Raw genomic sequence first — 17428 nt, 5'->3', positions numbered from 1 at the left:
TTGATCATCAGACGACCAATCAGCAGCCAGCAGGTCAAAGGTCAGACTAACAAACACGTCATCACAGCTGGAGTTATAGTACATATACTACACTGTAGAAATACTCTTACGAGTTATAGTACTAATACTACACTGTAGAAATTCACACACATCTAAAGAGCAATGTTAGAACCATTTCCTTCTTTTCACATCAATATCAACTAAAGAAATGTGATTTAGGTTTTTGGTGTCGTCCCTCCACGCCCTACTTTCTCCTTGCAGGTGTTGCATATTGTAAACTTGTTATCTTCTGCACACACGCTGAAGAATTCCCAAACAGCTGACATGTTGCAGGTTAATTCACCAGGTTCCTACATGTGGAGAATAGCACCGACACGCGCGACACACGGCGAGCGGGTACGCGCCACACACGGCGGAGAAGTTGAGAGAAAGGAGAAAGAGTCCGTGCTGTGGCGTCCGTGCTGTGGCGTCCGTGCTGTGGCGTCCGTGCCGTGGCGTCCGTGCTGTGGCGTCCGTGCCGTGGCGTCCGTGTGTGCGTGCGTCCTGGAGAACTGTAACTAGTATAACTTATGTGGTCAGTTAATTGGAGCGTTGACCGGCATGAAATCACCATATGTCAGACTGACCTGCCGGTCGCCGGTCATGGCCGAGCACGTGAAAACCGGCGATTCCGGGAGTGGTTTTAAGATAGATATACGGGTTGTATATTAACCCTACAGTCATGTGAAAGAATTAGGACACCATGCCAATCTCTAGGTTTTTGCAAGTTCCTGCAATTTCATTGCATAAATATCCAGCATATTCCATCACATTTTTTAAGAAAAAGTGACGCATAATCAAGGATTTTTGCCCAAAACAATAACAAAAAAATGTGGAGTTTTTTTGTGATTTGTTATATATATATATATATATATATATATATATGGCTGGGCGATATGGAGAACATCAGATATCACAATGTTTTGACCAAATACCTCGATATGGATATTGCGGCGATATTCTAGGGTTGACTATCGGTGCTTTAACAAAATATCTTCACGCTTAGATTTTAGATCAATAATCATCAGTAATGTGGATATAATGTCTAAGTGGGAAAAGGCAAATAATAGAACAGCTACAACAGTCTGGTAAGTTCAGAAAAGTACATCACTTTACTGTAATACAGCCTTTAAAACCAGGAAACGTATATATATATATATATATAAAAAATAGTGCAGCCATTGGTCTTTTATTTCGATTTTTTTTGGACGTTTTTAAAATTGTGTTTTCAATGTTTCTGTTGCTTTATTCCGAGGTTTTTATTTTGATAAAATTTTCCAAAATGTTGTTCTCATTTCTCGAGGGTTTTTTTTCAAAGTTTTTTGCACTTCTGTCTTCGTTTTTTTTTCTAAATTTTTTCAATGTTTTGGTGTCTGTTCTCAATGTCCATGCACACGTGTCCATGTCCCACCCAAAAGTCCAAAGGTCCGAAAAATCAGCCCAGTAGAATAATGCTTTAAACATTAATGTTAAAAGGGTTCCAGACACCCCCTAAAAGCTCTGGTCCTAGAGTCGCCCCTGAGGGGGGTAGGGGGGGGGGCATAGCCTTGCATACCCCTGCACACCCCCTGCCCCCCCCAAAAAAAATTCTACGCCTATGTGAGTGTTTATTTACAGTCTGCTGCAGAAGGGAGAGGCGCTCCCTCCGGATGAAAACAAGCCGAAGGAAGGAGGTGGAGAGCCGGGCAGCAGAAGGCCCGTAGCCCCCCTAGACATCCACCAGCGGCTAACGGCTATCCAACGGCTACCAACGGCTAGCTAACGGCTACCTTAGCCGAGTGAAAACAACCGAAAACCACAGAAAGTAGCAAAGTAAGACGCAAATTAAAGACATGCGCAGAAGAGGGGGGACATACCCTGTCACTGAGGCGTCTTCACTCCGGGTTAAATGTCCCGAGACTCGGGGTTTAATCCCGTTTTCTTCCCGGGAGTTTCCGGGTTGAATTTACGGCTTTTGATCCAGGTTTTAGTCCGGGTCTTTAGCCCTGGTTTTAGTCCGGGTTTTTGTTTTTTTTTAGGCTCTGAAGCGGGCCATTTTGGTTCGGGATTTGTGGCCTGGCTCTGTTCGGAACAGCTCGACTCTCTGCTTGCTTTAAAGCAGCAGTGACGCAACATGCGTCAAGACGGCCGCAGTCCGAAACAACGACACTTCCGGTTAGTGCTTTCACAATAAAAGCATATTCAAGAGTCAAGATTCAAGAGACTTTATTGTCATTGTATGAACACACAATGACATTTCGTTGGTCGCAATGAGTAAGTAAGTAAGTAAATAATAAAAACAAGATAAAAACATAAAATAAAATAGATTAAAAAAAAACATTAAAAAAAATGGGGAAAGTGTTTAATTTAATTAAAAAAAATAAAAATAAAAACAAGATACTTTATTGTCATTGTATGAACACAAAATTACATTTCGTTGGTCGCAATGAGTGAGTAAGTAAGTAAGTACGTAAATAATAAAAACAAGATAAAAAAAAAATTAAATGAAAAAAGATTTTCAAAAAGACGTAAAAAAAATGGGGAAAGTGGAAAATAAATAATAATATGAATTTGGATTTAAAAGTGGTTTGTACCCATAGAAATAAAATAGATTTTATTTCTAAAAATAAAATTGATCAAATGCATATCTGATTGAACATGAAATTAAAAAAAATTGATATTAAAAAATTAAATAATTCTATAAATAAAATAGATTTAATTTCTTCAAATACGATGATTTTATATCAAATAACAAAACATTTTATATAAAACAAATGAAAATCTATAACAAAAATTATTTTATTTAAATAAAAGATTTAAAAAAAACAATTATATCAATGAAATGGATTTTATGTCCAAGTTTACAGCATATAATTGTAAATAAATACTTTAGAATATTGAAAACAATCCCTAACAGTCTGTAGTTTTACCAAAAGTCCTTTTTTTGTTTAAATATTTAGCATTTTTAATTCCCTTTAACCTCACTATAGCCACACGTTCACAGAGCTTTTATTTTGAAGCGGGCACCGCGTCAGTTCCGGTTTGACTGTGGTTAACTTGATGGAGCAGCTGGTTCTGGTTCCGTTTGGACCGAAATGTTCCGCTCGTTGTTTACATTAATGATGAATATAAAAGAGAGGATGAAAGAAATGAAATATGACCAAAGAAGAGAGGAAGGAAGAGAAAAAGAAAGGAGATGAAATTAAATGAAAGAGAGACGGAAAAGAAGGAAAGAACAGTGGAAAACTGAATAAAAGCTGACACAGCTGAGCATGATGTCATGTGTGTGTGAGTCTGTGTGTTCTTGTTTTACTACATTCGTGGGGTCCAAAAACGGGGAGTCCAGTATACTTGTGGGGTCCCGACAGCTTTGTGGGGCCCAAAATGCTGGACCCCACAAGTTTAAAGGTGTGTTTGAGGGTTAAGACTTGGTTTTAGGATTAGGGTTAGAATTAGGTTATGGTTAGGGTGAGGGTAAGGGTTAAGGTTAGGCATTTAGTGGTGATGGTTAAGGTTAGGGTCAGGGGCTAGGGAATGCATTATGTCAATGACGGTCCCCACAAAGATAGTGGTGTGTGTGAGTGTGAGTTACTGTGTGTGTGTGTGTGTCTGTGTGTGTATGTGTCTATGTGTGTGTGTGTGTGTGTGTGTGAAACTGTGTGTCTGTGTGTGTGTGTATGTGAGAGAGAGACTGTGTGTGTGTGTGTCTGTGTGTGTGAGACTGTGTGTGTGTGTGTGTGTGTGTGTGTGTGTGAGAGAGAGACTGTGTGTGTGAGACTGTGTGTGTGTGTGAGAGAGAGACTGTGTGTGTGTGTGTGTGTGTGTCTGTGTGTGTGAGACTGTGTGTGTGTGTGTGTGTGTGTGTGTGTGTGTGTGTCTGTGTGTGTGAGACTGTGTGTGTGTGTGTAATGAACAGACTCTGTTTCCTGTGACATCACTTCCTTTATTCCAGTCATCAGCGTAGGAAAATAGATTCACATTAATGTTCCTGGCTTCTCTCCTCCGTCCCTCCTTCACTCTTTCTTACACAACAACACACAACAAACACACAACCAACCCAGGATCAGAGACAGAACAGGCTGTGTGTGTGTGTGTGTGTGTGTGTGTGTGTGTGTGTGTGTGTGTGTGTGTGTGTGTAGACTAACAGGGTGAACTCTGTCAGGTGAAGAAGTCTAGCTGGTCATTGGGCTCCAAACAGCTGATCTTATCAAGCATCCACACACACTTCAACTCCGTTATCTCCTACAGCGGCACACTGACCTGTGGGGGGGGTGTGTGTGTGTCTGAGTTACTGTGTGTGTAACTGTGTGAGTGTGTATGTGTTACTGTGTGTATGTGTTACTGTGTGTATGTGTGTTACTGTGTGTGTGTGTGTTAGTGTTACTGTGTGTGTGTGTGTTACTGTGTGTGTGTTACTGTGTGTCTATGTGTTACTGTGTGTGTCTATGTGTTACTGTGTGTGTGTGTGTGTTACTGTGTGTGTGTGTGTGTGTGTGTCTGTGTGTGTTACTGTGTGTTACTGTGTGTGTGTGTGTGTGTGTGTTACTGTGTGTGTGTGTGTGTGTGTGTTACTGTGTGTGTGTGTGTGTGTGTTACTGTGTGTGTTACTGTGTGTTACTGTGTGTGTGTGTGTGTGTGTGTGTGTGTGTGTGTGTGTGTGTGTGTGTGTGTGTGTGTGTGTGTGTGTGTGTGTGTGTGTGTGTGTGTGTGTGTGTGTGTGTGTGTGTGTGTGTGTGTGTGTGTGTGTGTGTGTGTCAGCGCTGCATGTTTTTGTCTTTAACTTTACGGTCACGTGACCGGCTGGCGGTCGCTGTAATTTCGTTGAATAACGTAACGAAGCCGTTCATGAGAACGCGTCGTTCCAAACCCAAGAAGTTAAATATTTTTGGACAAACTGTCTTCAATATTTAATAATAAAAAAAAAAAAAATAACAATAAAGTGCCAAAACAAACAAACAAACAAACAAACACAAAAGCTGATTACAGGAAGAACTCATGCAGGAAGCCGACAGCAAAGACACGTTAAAAGATCGCCATAGCAACAGCAATAATAATAATAATAAAAAATCTGCACATCAACAAGCTGTACAACGGTGTAAAAGAGCAAAGACACACAGCAACAACAAAATGTATAAAATCAACAATAATAACAATAACAATACATTTTTTTCAGGTTCTCTTTAAAGACTCCATTACCCAGAGTTCCTCAGTGGCAGGAAATGAAAGTAGCTTTTTCATGAATGTTCAGGGACTCAAAACGTCTTGAAAACCAAAATAAGAGAATTTAATTTCGACTGAATTCAGCAGCGGTGGAAGAAGTATTCAGAGCCTTTATTACTGCAGTAAAAGTACTAATACCACACTGTAGTAATACTCTGTTACTAGTTAAGAGTCCTGCTGTGAAAATGTGACTTAAGTTGACGTTTGTAAGCGAGGGCGTAACTTTGGGTTCAACGTAACACAGAGAATAAGGCAAAAACTACAACTAATTTCGGAAAAAGGCGACAAAAATCCACACCAAAAAAAAACTTGATAAAGGCGACAAAAACTGCCAAAAAAACATGAAAAATGTGACAAAAAAATCCTCAAAAAAAACGTGATGAAGGCGACAAAAACTGCCAAAAAAATGACAAAATGTTGATTCCCCCCCCCCCAAAAGTGCAACAAAAACTCTGAATAAATCGGCAAATTTTTTTTTAAAAAGCAACAAAAACGTTGAAAAAAATGTTCAAAAACACCTTCAGAAGTCGACAAAAACTCAGGAAAAAACAAGAAAAAACATTGGAAAAATGAGATGAAAACAACAACAAATTTCGGGAAAAGGCGACAAAAAATCCACACAAAAAAAAACTCAAAAAAGGCGACAAAAAAATCTTAGTAAAATGTTTTTTAAAAAGCGACAAAAACTGAAAAAAAACTGCCAAAAAAAGTGACAAAAATGTTGATTTTCCCCCAAAAAAACCCTCGTTTGAAAAGGCCCAGTTATGATAGAAATGTGTAAAGTAACTAGTGACTAAAGTAACTAGTAACTAAAGCTGTAACAGGTGAACGTAGTGGAGTAACTAAAGTAACTAGTAACTAAAGCTGTAACAGATGAATGTAGTGGAGTAACTAAAGTAACTAGTAACTAAAGCTGTAACAAATGAATGTAGTGAAGTAAATAAAGTAACTAGTAACTAAAGCTGTAGTAAAGTACAAGTACCTCAACATATGGACTTAAAAGTACAAGTACTGGAGTAAATGTACTTTAGTTACATTCCAACCGCTCAAATTCAGGGAATTAAATCCTAAAAACTCTGAGTGTGTCTCTGACAGGAAACAGAGCTACTTTCAGTTTAGACTGGGAGTCAACCACCATCATCATCATCATCATCATCACCACCATCATCATCATCATCACCATCATCATCATCATCATCATCATCACCATCATCATCATCATCATCATCATCACCATCATCATCACCACCATCATCATCATCATCATCATCACCACCATCATCATCATCGTCATCATCATCACCACCATCATCATCATCATCATCGTCATCATCATCATCATCACCACCATCATCATCATCGTCATCGTCATAGTAACGGCAGTGTTTGACCCAGATCAGCTCAGTCGTACAGACGTGTCGTCATCTCGTCACCTTAACTGTCGTTCACCTTCACGTTCAAACAACCAATCAGAATTCGGCAAAGATTCTCTGCAACTAAAGTCGCATTTTTTTGCCGCCTTTTTCAACGTTTTTGTCACAATTTACGCGACACGAGCTACTGCTACAGAAAGCACACAAAGAGACTAACGCTGCGTTCCAGACACAATTTTTAGCCCGTAAGTTACGACTTCAAATCACGACTTGCTAGCATCCCAGGCAAAGTCACAACAAACCCTTCTAGCTAGCGTTAGCTAGCGGCTACCTAACGTTGACGTTAGCTAGCGCTAGCTGATACTAGCGATTTCTAGTCGGTGACATATTTTGGGCTTAATTTAATAAACATAACCTGTAGTAGTACACAATCGTATGTGTATTGTTCTGATTACAATGTGCAGAATTACTTTACGTTGCCTATTTATGTCTATTTATTTCTATTTCTCATCGTTAATCAGCGGCGTCTGCACAGCATCAACATGTTTTTGTGTGTTTGTGACGTCAAAAACTAACTGTAGTACAACCATCAGGTACGAGTTCACGGGGAGTAAGTTACGGCTTTAACTGCCGTTACGGGGCGCTTTCACGGCTAGAAGGTCGTGAAAACACGAGTTATGGGTTGCCTGGAACGCAGCATTAAGCTAGCTCCAACGGTAGTAAACGGTCCACACTTCCTGTCTCCTAAATGGGAAATGGTCTACAGTTTGCGAATTTACGAATCCCACTATGGCCACACCAAGACCCACCCTTCAATCACTACTATTGGCCAGGCGTCCATGCTTACGAAAGGTAACGTAACCCCATTTGTTCAGGTCCTATCCCCTGACCAATCGGCTATCCTAACCTTAACCACTCGAGGTCAAATGCCTAACTCCAACCAATCAGGCTGCTTCGTAGGGCGGGGCTTGGTGTGGCCATAGTAGGATTCGTAAATTTGCCTACAGTTCCTGTCTCCTAAATGGGAAACGGTACACACTTCCTGTCTCCTAAATTAGTGTGGCTTTGTTTGAAAGTGTAGCGGACGTTGTGTGGATGGATGAAAAGATATATTTGCATAATTTAATAATACTTTCTTTTGCTAACATTCGATATTTACACAGATACAAGCCATATTCAAACCTGAACAATTAGCAATCTGTACTTGTAAAGGCCTCCTTCCTTTGAAGCTGTATGGGGCCTACTTCCTTTGAAGCTGTATGGGGCCTACTTCCTTTGAAGCTGTATGAGACCTACTTCCTTTGACGCTGTATGGGGCCTACTTCCTTTGAAGCTGTGTGGGGCCTACTTCCTTTGAAGCTGTATGGGGCCTACTTCCTTTGACGCTGTATGGGGCCTACTTCCTTTGAAGCTGTATGAGACCTACTTCCTTTGACGCTGTATGGGGCCTACTTCCTTTGAAGCTGTATGGGGCCTACTTCCTTTGAAGCTGTATGAGACCTAATTCCTTTGAAGCTGTATGGGGCCTACTTCCTTTGAAGCTGTATGAGTTAATAACATTTTTCGTTAACCGTTTTGTTGAGATGAATCTTTGACGAGTCTTGTGGTTGAACTGAAAGTGAAAGAACAGCACTTAAAGCTGCTCCGTGCGTCATTTTAACTCAAAAAGTTATCGCCGACAGATCCAGTACAGGAAGTGACATCAGAGCACGCTGTGTCATTAAGTTCTGATACTTCAAGGCCATTGCACCGCTATACCCGAAATCCCGATCCTTTAAATCTTTGATTATCTGACCCGTTTCTGTTTTTTTTTTCAGCTTCACAGTGAAAGATTCCCACGACCACCTCCACCTTTAAACCCGGGATCCTAATGCTGGTCCAAACTGGGCTTTTTCCCTGCCTTCACTGATTGGTTCTGAACCAGGGTTGTAGTCAAGACCACCTTTGTCGAGTCCAAGACAAGTCCAAGACCAGGACTAGTCGAGACCAAGACAAGTCCAAGCCCACCTTTGTCGAGTCCAAGACAAGTCCAAGACCAGGACTAGTCGAGACCAAGACAAGTCCAAGACCACCTTTGTCGGGTCCAAGACCAGGACTAGTCGAGACCAAGACAAGTCCAAGACCACCTTTGTCGGGTCCAAGACAAGTCCAAGACCAGGACTAGTCGAGTCCAAGTCAAGACCTAGTCCAAAAAGGTTTGAGTCCAAGACAAGTCCAAGACCAGGACTAGTCGAGACCAAGTCAAGACTGGGCCAAACTGGGCTGTTTTCCTGCCTTCACTGACTGGTTCTGAACCAGGGCTGTAGTCAAGACCACCTTTGTCGAGTCTAAGACAAGTCCAAGACCAGGACTAGTCGAGACCAAGTCAAGACCGAGTCCAAAAAGGTTCGAGTCCGAGTCAAGACCGAGTCCAGGACAGAAAAAAAAAGTCTGGTTATCAGGTGGCCAGTGTTTCACCTCCAGTATTATTATAAACGGGACCAGTGGCAGAGACCGAGACAAGTCCAAGTCCAAATACCAGCTAGTCCGAGACAAGTCCGAGACCATAGAAAAACCGTCTTGACTTGGCTCTTAACCCTCCTGTTGTCCTCGGGTCAAAGTTTCTATATCATAAATTTGGGTTTCTTTCAACCAAAGTGCCCAAATATAACATGAATGGTTCCAAAAAATTGAAATGGTTTCAAAACGGTAACGTTATACTGACAAAACTTTGACATACAGTATAACCATCTGTGATTATCCACTCACACTTATCTTCTGATCTTAACAATAAGTCAAAATAATTAATAATTTCTGTTATTTTTAACTCAGAATTAGGTAGAATTTCATATAAATGAAGTTTGTTGACCATTGAATTCCAACAAGAAGTGTAAAACTAGTTGTAACAAGTTGGAATGAAGTTGGCTAAGAAGTTGTAACGCAGAATTGGGAGATAATTTATACTTTGTTTCATAAACAGTTAACGTTAAAACAGACGGAGGACAGACTGATCTCATGAAATGGCTATGTACGACACGCCAATTCGTATGCCATTATGGACGTGTTATCAAGACGCATAATCGCTTTTTAGCGTGTTTATCAACGCCGTTTTGGCCTCCATTGACTTACATTACCTTGCGATTGTGTGTGAATTTACGCCGTAGCGAGTAATATGAAAGGCCGAAAATCCTCGTAGGGAGGTTGGTTGGGGGGGAGGATGGGTCAAACACAGGACTTTCACCCAGGAGACCGGGGACCGGGTCCCGCGTGTCACGTTTCCTAAACCCAACCGTCCCATTCTTCTTTTCCTAAACTCAACCCGTCCGCTGTATACAGCGCTCAAAATGCGTACAGATAACACGCCACTTGGCTTTAGAAAGTGGCCGTGTATGTTTGCGCAAAGTCGTGATGTCATATTGCAGAGGACAACACAAGGGTTAAACAGTTTTTCGACTTTTAAACTGCAGCTGAACTTCCAGACTTTCCCCAAACCTACACAGCGTTAGCAGGGAGCTCTGCATGTCCAGTTTGGCCCAAAAGTAAAAAACTAAACTGGGCCAAACCGGTGTTCATTTAACTCCTGCTGGACTTCAAGTTTCTTTCTTCAACTTTCCAAACTTTCTACCAGTGTCCAAATTAATCATTGCATCTTCCACTCTTTTGTAAATCGTGTTTTATTACTAAGCTGTAGCCTGTCAAGTTATTTTGGGCAACTTTGAGCTCTTTCTGTCGGGAACCCGTCATCATCTACTTGGCCTCCAATCACTGACTTGATCCGAAACATTTCTTGAACTCCTTTTTAGATCTCCTTCACATCCAGAACTTTTCCAAACTTATTTAATATTTCCAGTTTTGCCCAGTTTGGCCCAGCGGAGGGAACCACAGGTTTTACTCTGAACCTTTTTACATCAACCCTAGATTCCCAACAAGACACTTAAAGCATCATTTCACTTTGATATCAGGGCTGAGAAACATCTCATGTGCTTTCTGGCGGAATATTGTCCATCTTAGCTTTCTGTAACGCCACACCTTATTGCAACTTTTCAAACGAATTGTGGATATCTGACGTTAAAAAGACAATTTTTACATTATAAATCCAGTCGTAAGTGAGGACTGGCAATTTTGCCCTAAGACTTGTTTTCATACTTTTGACCGTGCAGAGGTAAGGCCTCGGTATGCTTCAAACAAACTTCTTATTGGCTCATTGGTAAGTCCCGAGTGAAGACCGTCAGGTCCCAAGTCAAGTTCAAACAAAGTGCTTGTCATATCATCCAACAGCAACTAAAACATCTCTCTGAGGTCGGAATAAATTCAACTTCCAAATCAAGAGAAAGTCCCTTAATTTGTCCCAAGTCAAGACCAGAAAGTCCAGAGTCAAGTCCCACATTAAGTTCAACAAGTGCCAAGTTATGTCCCAAGTCAAGACCAAAAGAAATCCAGAGTCAAGACCAACAAGTCCCACATCAAAGTGCCAGGTCAAGTTCAAACAAAGTGCTTGTCGTATCAACCGCAACTAAAACCACCTTTCCTATGTACGAATTCATAATAAGGTAAACTCCCAAGTCCAAAAAAAGTAGAATTAGTTCCTTACCAAGTCCAGAGTCAAAACCAACAAGTGCCAGGTCAAAACCAATAGGTCCCAAGTTTGCCCAACATATCCACAATCATCATCAAGTTCCAAGTCAAGTTTCAACAAAGTGCCTTGTCATATCAATCACAACTAAAAACACCTTTCCTATGTCAGAATTGATACTAAACTAAACTCCAAAGTCAGGAAAAAGTGCCTTATCAAGACTTTACCAAGTCCAGAGTCAAAACCAACAAATTCCAAGTAAAGAAAAGTCCCAAGTAAAGCCCAAAATGTCTAATCTAGAGTTAATTATCAAGTTCAAACAAAGTGCTTGTCATATCAACAGCAACTAAAACCACCTTTCGTATGTCAGAATTGATACTTAAATCAACTCCCAAGTCCAGAAGAAGTCCCTTACCTAGTCATAAGTCAATACCAAGAAGTGCCAGGTCAAAATCAAAAAAACAAGTCCCACGTAAAGCTAAACATGTCCAGAGTATAATCTAGAGTCTAGTCCATCAAGTTCCAAGTCAAGACCAAACAAAGTGCTTCTCGTATCAACCACAACTAAAACCATCTTTTCGATTTCAGAACTGATAATAAAGTCAATTCCTAAGTCAAGAACAAGTCCATTGACGAGACTTTACCAAGTCCCAAGTGAAGATCAACAAGTGCCGAGTCATGTCCCAAGTCAAGACCAAAACGTTCCACATCAAAGTACCAGGTCAAAACCAACAGGTCCCAAGTAAAAAATAAGTCCAAAGTAAAGCCCAACAAGTCCACAGTCTTGTTGAGAGTCAAGACCATCAAGTTCCAAGTCAAGTTCAAACAAAGTGCTTGTCATATCAACCACAACTAAAACCACCTTTCCTATGTCAGAAGTGATATTAAAGCAAACTCCAAAGTCAGGACAAAGTCCCATATCAAGACTTTACCATGTCCCAAGTGAAGATCAACAAGTCCCAAGTAAAAAATAAGTCATGAGTAAAGCCCAAAATCTAGTCAAGGCCATCAAGTTCTTAGTCCAGTTTTCAACAAAGTGCTTGTCATAGCAACAGCAACTAAAACCACCTTTCGTATGTCAGAATTGATACTTAAGTCAACTCCAGGGTGGGAAATTAACTTTTTTGCCACAGTGGCTGGTGGATGCCCAATTTTACCAGCCACTTTTATTTTTTACCAGCCACTTTTTCCGGAATTCAAATTTATAAAAGAAAGTGCACTAGCATATTTTGAATTGCTTCAATACATCATTTTTTATTATTATTGATACATATTTTATTAATTTAGGCAAATAAAAAGTGATTACCATGGTAAAATTGTGTTTGGTCATATTCTACAGTAATTGTAGGCCTACATGTTTAATGAACAAAAAAAATATTGACCCATCTCTCAGTATCAGTAATATAGCATTAATCAGTCCCTTCAGGATTTCGCAGCCTTTTTTTGAGATTGTTGCGGCCCAAAATGCCTGATTTTGCAGGAACTTTTGTAAAAAGTTGCCATAATAGTTGCGATGTCTTTTGTATTTTTGTTGCAATGAAGTAGCGACGGACAGTGAAAGTTTCTTTTTTTGTATAGGTCTTTAAAAATAAAAAGGAAACTTGTTTTAGGGAGAATAAAACTACTCTGGGCTGAGATTTCCTAGTAACCAAAAGGCTCAGGATGCTGCAAATGTTGGTATAATATGAAAATAGCTGGTGGATTTAAGACAAAAAATAATAATTTATTGAATTAATCAAATTTTAACATTTCTGTCAGTGGCTTGTTGATCTATGCACTTACAATAACGAGCGTAGCTGTCCTCAATTTAGGTCATCGTGTTGTCTCATCTCCGTTTTTTCCTGCATCCACCGTGTGTGTGTGTGTGTGTGTGTGTGTGTGTGTGTGTGTGTGTGTGTGTGCGCGCGTGCGCCGTCAGTTGCGGGGGGAACTGAGCAGCACAGAGCTGACAGGATAACAGCAGCAACTTTCAGCGACTGAAAACACGTTACAGCGTACATTAATGTTAAAATGTATACAGGTTGGCAGGTCTGAAATGTTTTGCACAGTCTTTCGCTGTACATTTTGTCAATGCGCCACTTGTTCGAAAAGTACTTTCTTTTTTTCTTTACTTCGCCCTCACCAATTTGTACATTCATAGCTACTGCTGACTCTTAACACCGGGATATGTCGGCACATTTTTTTAACCGATAATTTTCCTTTCATCTGTACCTCAGCTCAGCTACATGGTGTCACGGACGATCGCTGAAAAGTACTCGACAAAAGTCTGGAGTTCACGGAAATCTGCGTGGTCAAACCGCGGCTGTGAACGGTTTCATTTCCTATAAGTTCTTCACAATAAAAGTCCTCCGTTATTTTGGTATTTGAATGTTTTTATTATGAAGCAGGAAAATCCGGAAATGTTGGGCATTCATTAGCAGTAACGTAACGCGACTCCTATAAGCATTGTGCATTGTTACTTAGCAACAGCATTCTCTGACAAAAGCTGTCCAGTCCGTTACAAGGAATGTTTTACAATCCACCCGCCACTGTGGCTGGTATACAAGGCAAAGTCACCCGCCACTTTGAAAAAATACCCGCCATTGACTGGTGGCGGGTGCTAATTTCCCACCCTGGTCAACTCCCAAGTCCAGAAGAAGTCCCTTACCAAGTTATAAGTCAATACTAAGAAGTGCCAGGTCAAAATCAAAAAGCAAGTCCCACGTAAAGCCCAACATGTCCAGAGTATAATCTAGATTCTAGTCCATCAAGTTCCAAGTCAAGACCAAATAAAGTGCTTCTCGTATCAACCACAACTAAAACCATCTTTCCTTTGTCAGAATAGATAATAAAGTCAACTCCCAAGTCAAGAACAAGTCCATTGACAAGACTTTTCCGGAGCCAAGACCAACAAGTGCTGTGTCAAAGTCCTGGGGCAAAACCAACAGTTCCCAAGTAAAAAACAAGTCCAAAGTAGTGGCCAGTTGGCTCGGTTGGTGGAGCGGGCGCACACGTGCGGAGGTTTGTTCCTCGACGCAGAAGGACCAGGGTTCGAGTCCGACCTGTGACGGTTTTCCTGCATGTCTTCCCCCTCTCTCCCGTTTCATATCTCAGCTTTCATATCCAATGAAGGCAGAAATTCCCCCCCAAAAAAGTCCAAAGTAAAGCCCATAATGTCCACAGTCAAACCATGTTCTACATAAAAGTCCCCGGTCAAACCCAACAGGTCCCAAGTCAAGAAGAAGTCCAGCGTCAAGAGACATCAAGTCCAAGTGAAGTCACCAGTCATGACTTGAGTTCCCACCAATGCTGATACCTTTAGTCTTTAAGATAGTTTATTTGAGGCATACCGAAGCCTTTACAGAAGTACCTACCGTTGCCGTCGCCTATCAAGTGAAATGTTGCTTTAAACGTCTAAGTTTAATCTCTCTGAATCCCTCCAGTTACTGCAACTTTAATATAACAGTCTTTATTTATACTGCTAGATCCTCTGATGAACAATTTAAACAAAGATTATTATTCTGACCAATCAAAAATAAATCTCGAGTGCAAGCACGAAGCAGAAAGTTACAGAAATACTTAATGTATTTTCTCAATGCATATAACAATAAACTCATAACATACACATACTTTCTCTTAATTTTAACTTCCTAACAGTGCAACTTTTCATTTGTTTCAGTTCTGTCTGAAAAGGGCTGAGGCTCGGCGGTTAAAGGGAGACCGAGACATTTTTAGTCGGGACGTTTTTTTCTTCTCATATTGGCACTTTACGTAAAAAGACTGACACATTAGCATCGTTTAGTGCTCCTTTAAATGATAAACTTAACCCACTTCATTGCAAAAGGACATGAAGGACTAAAACTCACTTTCCCATCATGCAACAGGTATCGTTTTTAACAGTCATAATTCTTTTTTCGACGTCCCTTTAAACGACCTGAAGCCCTCGTTGTCACAGGACGCGGGGAGACACACACAAACACACACACACACACACACACACACACCTGTATTCACACCTTAATGTGCGAGCGTCGACACAAAAACTGTTTTTTTCGTACAATCACAGTAAGTCACTGTGATCACAGGATGGAAAACAACAGTTAAGCAGAAAGTAAGAAATAAACGACAGCAATGTGACGTTACCGTGAAAAGGAGGAAATCTTTCCGAAGGGTTTGAATCATAACAGGAACCGTGTTGACGGTTAGGAACTTAAAATTCAAGCCGTTTTAATTTCTGCTTTTCTTAAAAACTACTTAAATTCATAGTAGGTTTAGTTTCGAGATGTAACGATTAGTTGATTAATCAATTAGTACAACGACGGTAAAATTAATCTGCAACTAGTGTGATTACTGTTTAAAGCAGGGGGGTCAAACTAAGGGCCACACTGGGAGATAAGAATCACATCCAGGGCCAGACATGTAGAGTTTATTGAATGTCTCATACAGTCTTCTGACTTAGTTTGGTCCACATAAAGCCCTAAAGAAGTAACTTAGCCATCAAAGGACAAAGCGCCAAAAACATTGTTAAAAAAAAAAAACTTCGGCAAAAGTGACAACAACTTCAGAAGAAGCGACAAAAACTGGGTGGGTCAAAATTTATTGTGAACCCAAATTGAAAAATGCGGGCTGGATTCAAAATCTGCGAGGGGCCGGATTTGGCCCCGCGGGCCTCGAGTTTGACACGTGTGGCCTACAGCGAGGTAAGTAACGCGCTCTACTTTTACGTCCACTTTAAGATAAACCAGGGATGCACCGAATCCAGGATTTGGCTTTGGATTTGGCCGAATATTGGGCTTTTTGACGGGGTTGGGTTAGAATTTTTGTCCACCGAACCGAACCCTACGCTTGCACTACACGCGCTACGCTGGTCGACGTAATGACGACACCGTTGATTACGGGAAGGTGTTTACGTAGGTGGAGCGTTCAATGCAGTAGGCTGTGAGGAAGTGAAAATGGAACTGGTGAGCAGAAACAGTTGTTTGGCAGTACTTTCAGTCAAAAGAAGGCCATTCAAGTCCAGCTGCATGTTCAATTTGTAATGCCAATTTGTCTCGTGGTGGCGAGGACCCTAAACTATACACAACATCACCGCCGTTACAACATCTGGTAGGAAACATCCGAAAGAATACGAGTTGAGCATGAAGGAATCTACAGACAGCAGCCAAAACGCAGCAACTTCAGGTACGGCAAAGGAAGGACAGTCACTGTTTACTTCATTAATGAGTTTACTGAGTTCATGGACTGAGGATGGGACGAGGATTCAGCAGAATCTCAACCAGGGGATTCGGTATTCGGCCGAACCCCAAAAATCTGGATTCGGTGCATCCCTATTTTATTTAAGAGAAAAAGTCAAACATCTTTGACTGTATTATTGAATGTCTCATACAGTCTTCTGACTTAGTTTGGTCCACATAAAGCCCTAAAGAAGCAACTTAGCTATCAAAGGACAAACCGCCAAAAACATTTTTAAAAATAAACTGGGTGGGCCAAAATTAATTGTGAACCCAAATTGAAAATGCGGGCTAGATTCAAAATCTGCGAGGGGCCAAATTTGGCCCCACGGGCCTCGAGTTTGACACGTGTGCCCTACAGCGACGTAAGTAACACGCTCTACTTTTACGTCCACTTATGTCAACCTTGTTTTTAAAAAAAACAAAACGGAGACCGACGGTGAAAAAGCGAAAAGCTCCGAGAGAGTTAACGACAAGAACATCTGGACGCGGTAACGTCACATTGCCGTTCCAGACAGCGGTGCTTCAGTGGTGATCGAGGAGTTAGTGCAAAAAGGGGGCGCGCATGGCAACATACAACAGCTAAGCTAAACTGAGCTAGCAGGCTAATCTTGTAGACTCAGTGCTACAGAAGCTAATTTTCTGCACATATCCCTCATAAATGCATCCTTTTACTGCATGTTCTCCGCGCTACGTTGGCGGGGAACTTTGTGCTTTTGCTCTTTTGTGCCTGAGCTGAAGACATTTTCTTTCCAGCAGAAGAGGGGATTTTGTGGCCAAGTTAAGTGCTAATGTCAGCCATGAATGTTTGGTTTTTCACTCCAATGAAAAGAGGGGAAGATGACGGACGTAAAACTTAAAATTGATTATCTTAAAAACACAGCCGGGTCTCGCTGGGGTTGGTCAGTTTGGGGCCGATGGACAGATTAATTGGCTTTTGGCTCAGGTTTGTAATTTTGTGTTTTTTTTTTAACCCTCCTATTGTCCTCGGGTCAAATTTGACCCATTTTCCGAAAGTTTCTCTATCAGAAATTTGGGTTTCTTTCAACCAAATT

The 17428-nt window shown here is 41.0% G+C and overlaps 1 protein-coding gene and 2 long non-coding RNA genes across 6 annotated transcripts in view; all 3 read right to left on the bottom strand.

Annotated features, from left to right (window-relative positions):
• LOC116064685 (phosphatidylinositol 4-kinase beta-like) overlaps nt 1–2180 on the bottom strand; it is a 35077-nt gene extending 32897 nt beyond the window's left edge. For all 3 annotated transcript variants that reach the window (XM_035992933.1, XM_035992931.1, XM_035992934.1), the window contains exon 1: nt 1896–2180. The gene's annotated coding sequence lies outside the window, so the exon portion shown is untranslated. The remainder of the gene's footprint in view (nt 1–1895) is intronic.
• Nucleotides 2181–10367: 8187 nt separating this feature from the next.
• Nucleotides 10368–11637, bottom strand: LOC116064687. Its single transcript, XR_004108584.2, has 2 exons — nt 11520–11637; nt 10368–11320 (listed from the first exon to the last, which is right to left on the bottom strand). It is a non-coding gene; the product is annotated as an uncharacterized LOC116064687 (long non-coding RNA).
• Nucleotides 11638–14033: 2396 nt separating this feature from the next.
• LOC116064686 lies at nt 14034–17411 on the bottom strand. 2 transcript variants are annotated; one of them, XR_004895325.1, is made up of 2 exons: nt 16621–17411; nt 14034–15680 (listed from the first exon to the last, which is right to left on the bottom strand). It is a non-coding gene; the product is annotated as an uncharacterized LOC116064686 (long non-coding RNA). The 2 variants fall into 2 exon arrangements; XR_004895324.1 differs by lacking the exon at nt 16621–17411 and adding an exon at nt 15718–15974.
• Nucleotides 17412–17428: the final 17 nt, after the last annotated feature.

Source organism: Sander lucioperca, chromosome 16 (genome assembly GCF_008315115.2).
Source record: "Sander lucioperca isolate FBNREF2018 chromosome 16, SLUC_FBN_1.2, whole genome shotgun sequence".
NCBI classification, from domain to species: Eukaryota; Metazoa; Chordata; class Actinopteri; order Perciformes; family Percidae; genus Sander; species Sander lucioperca.
This window is presented reverse-complemented; position numbering and strand designations above follow the sequence as displayed.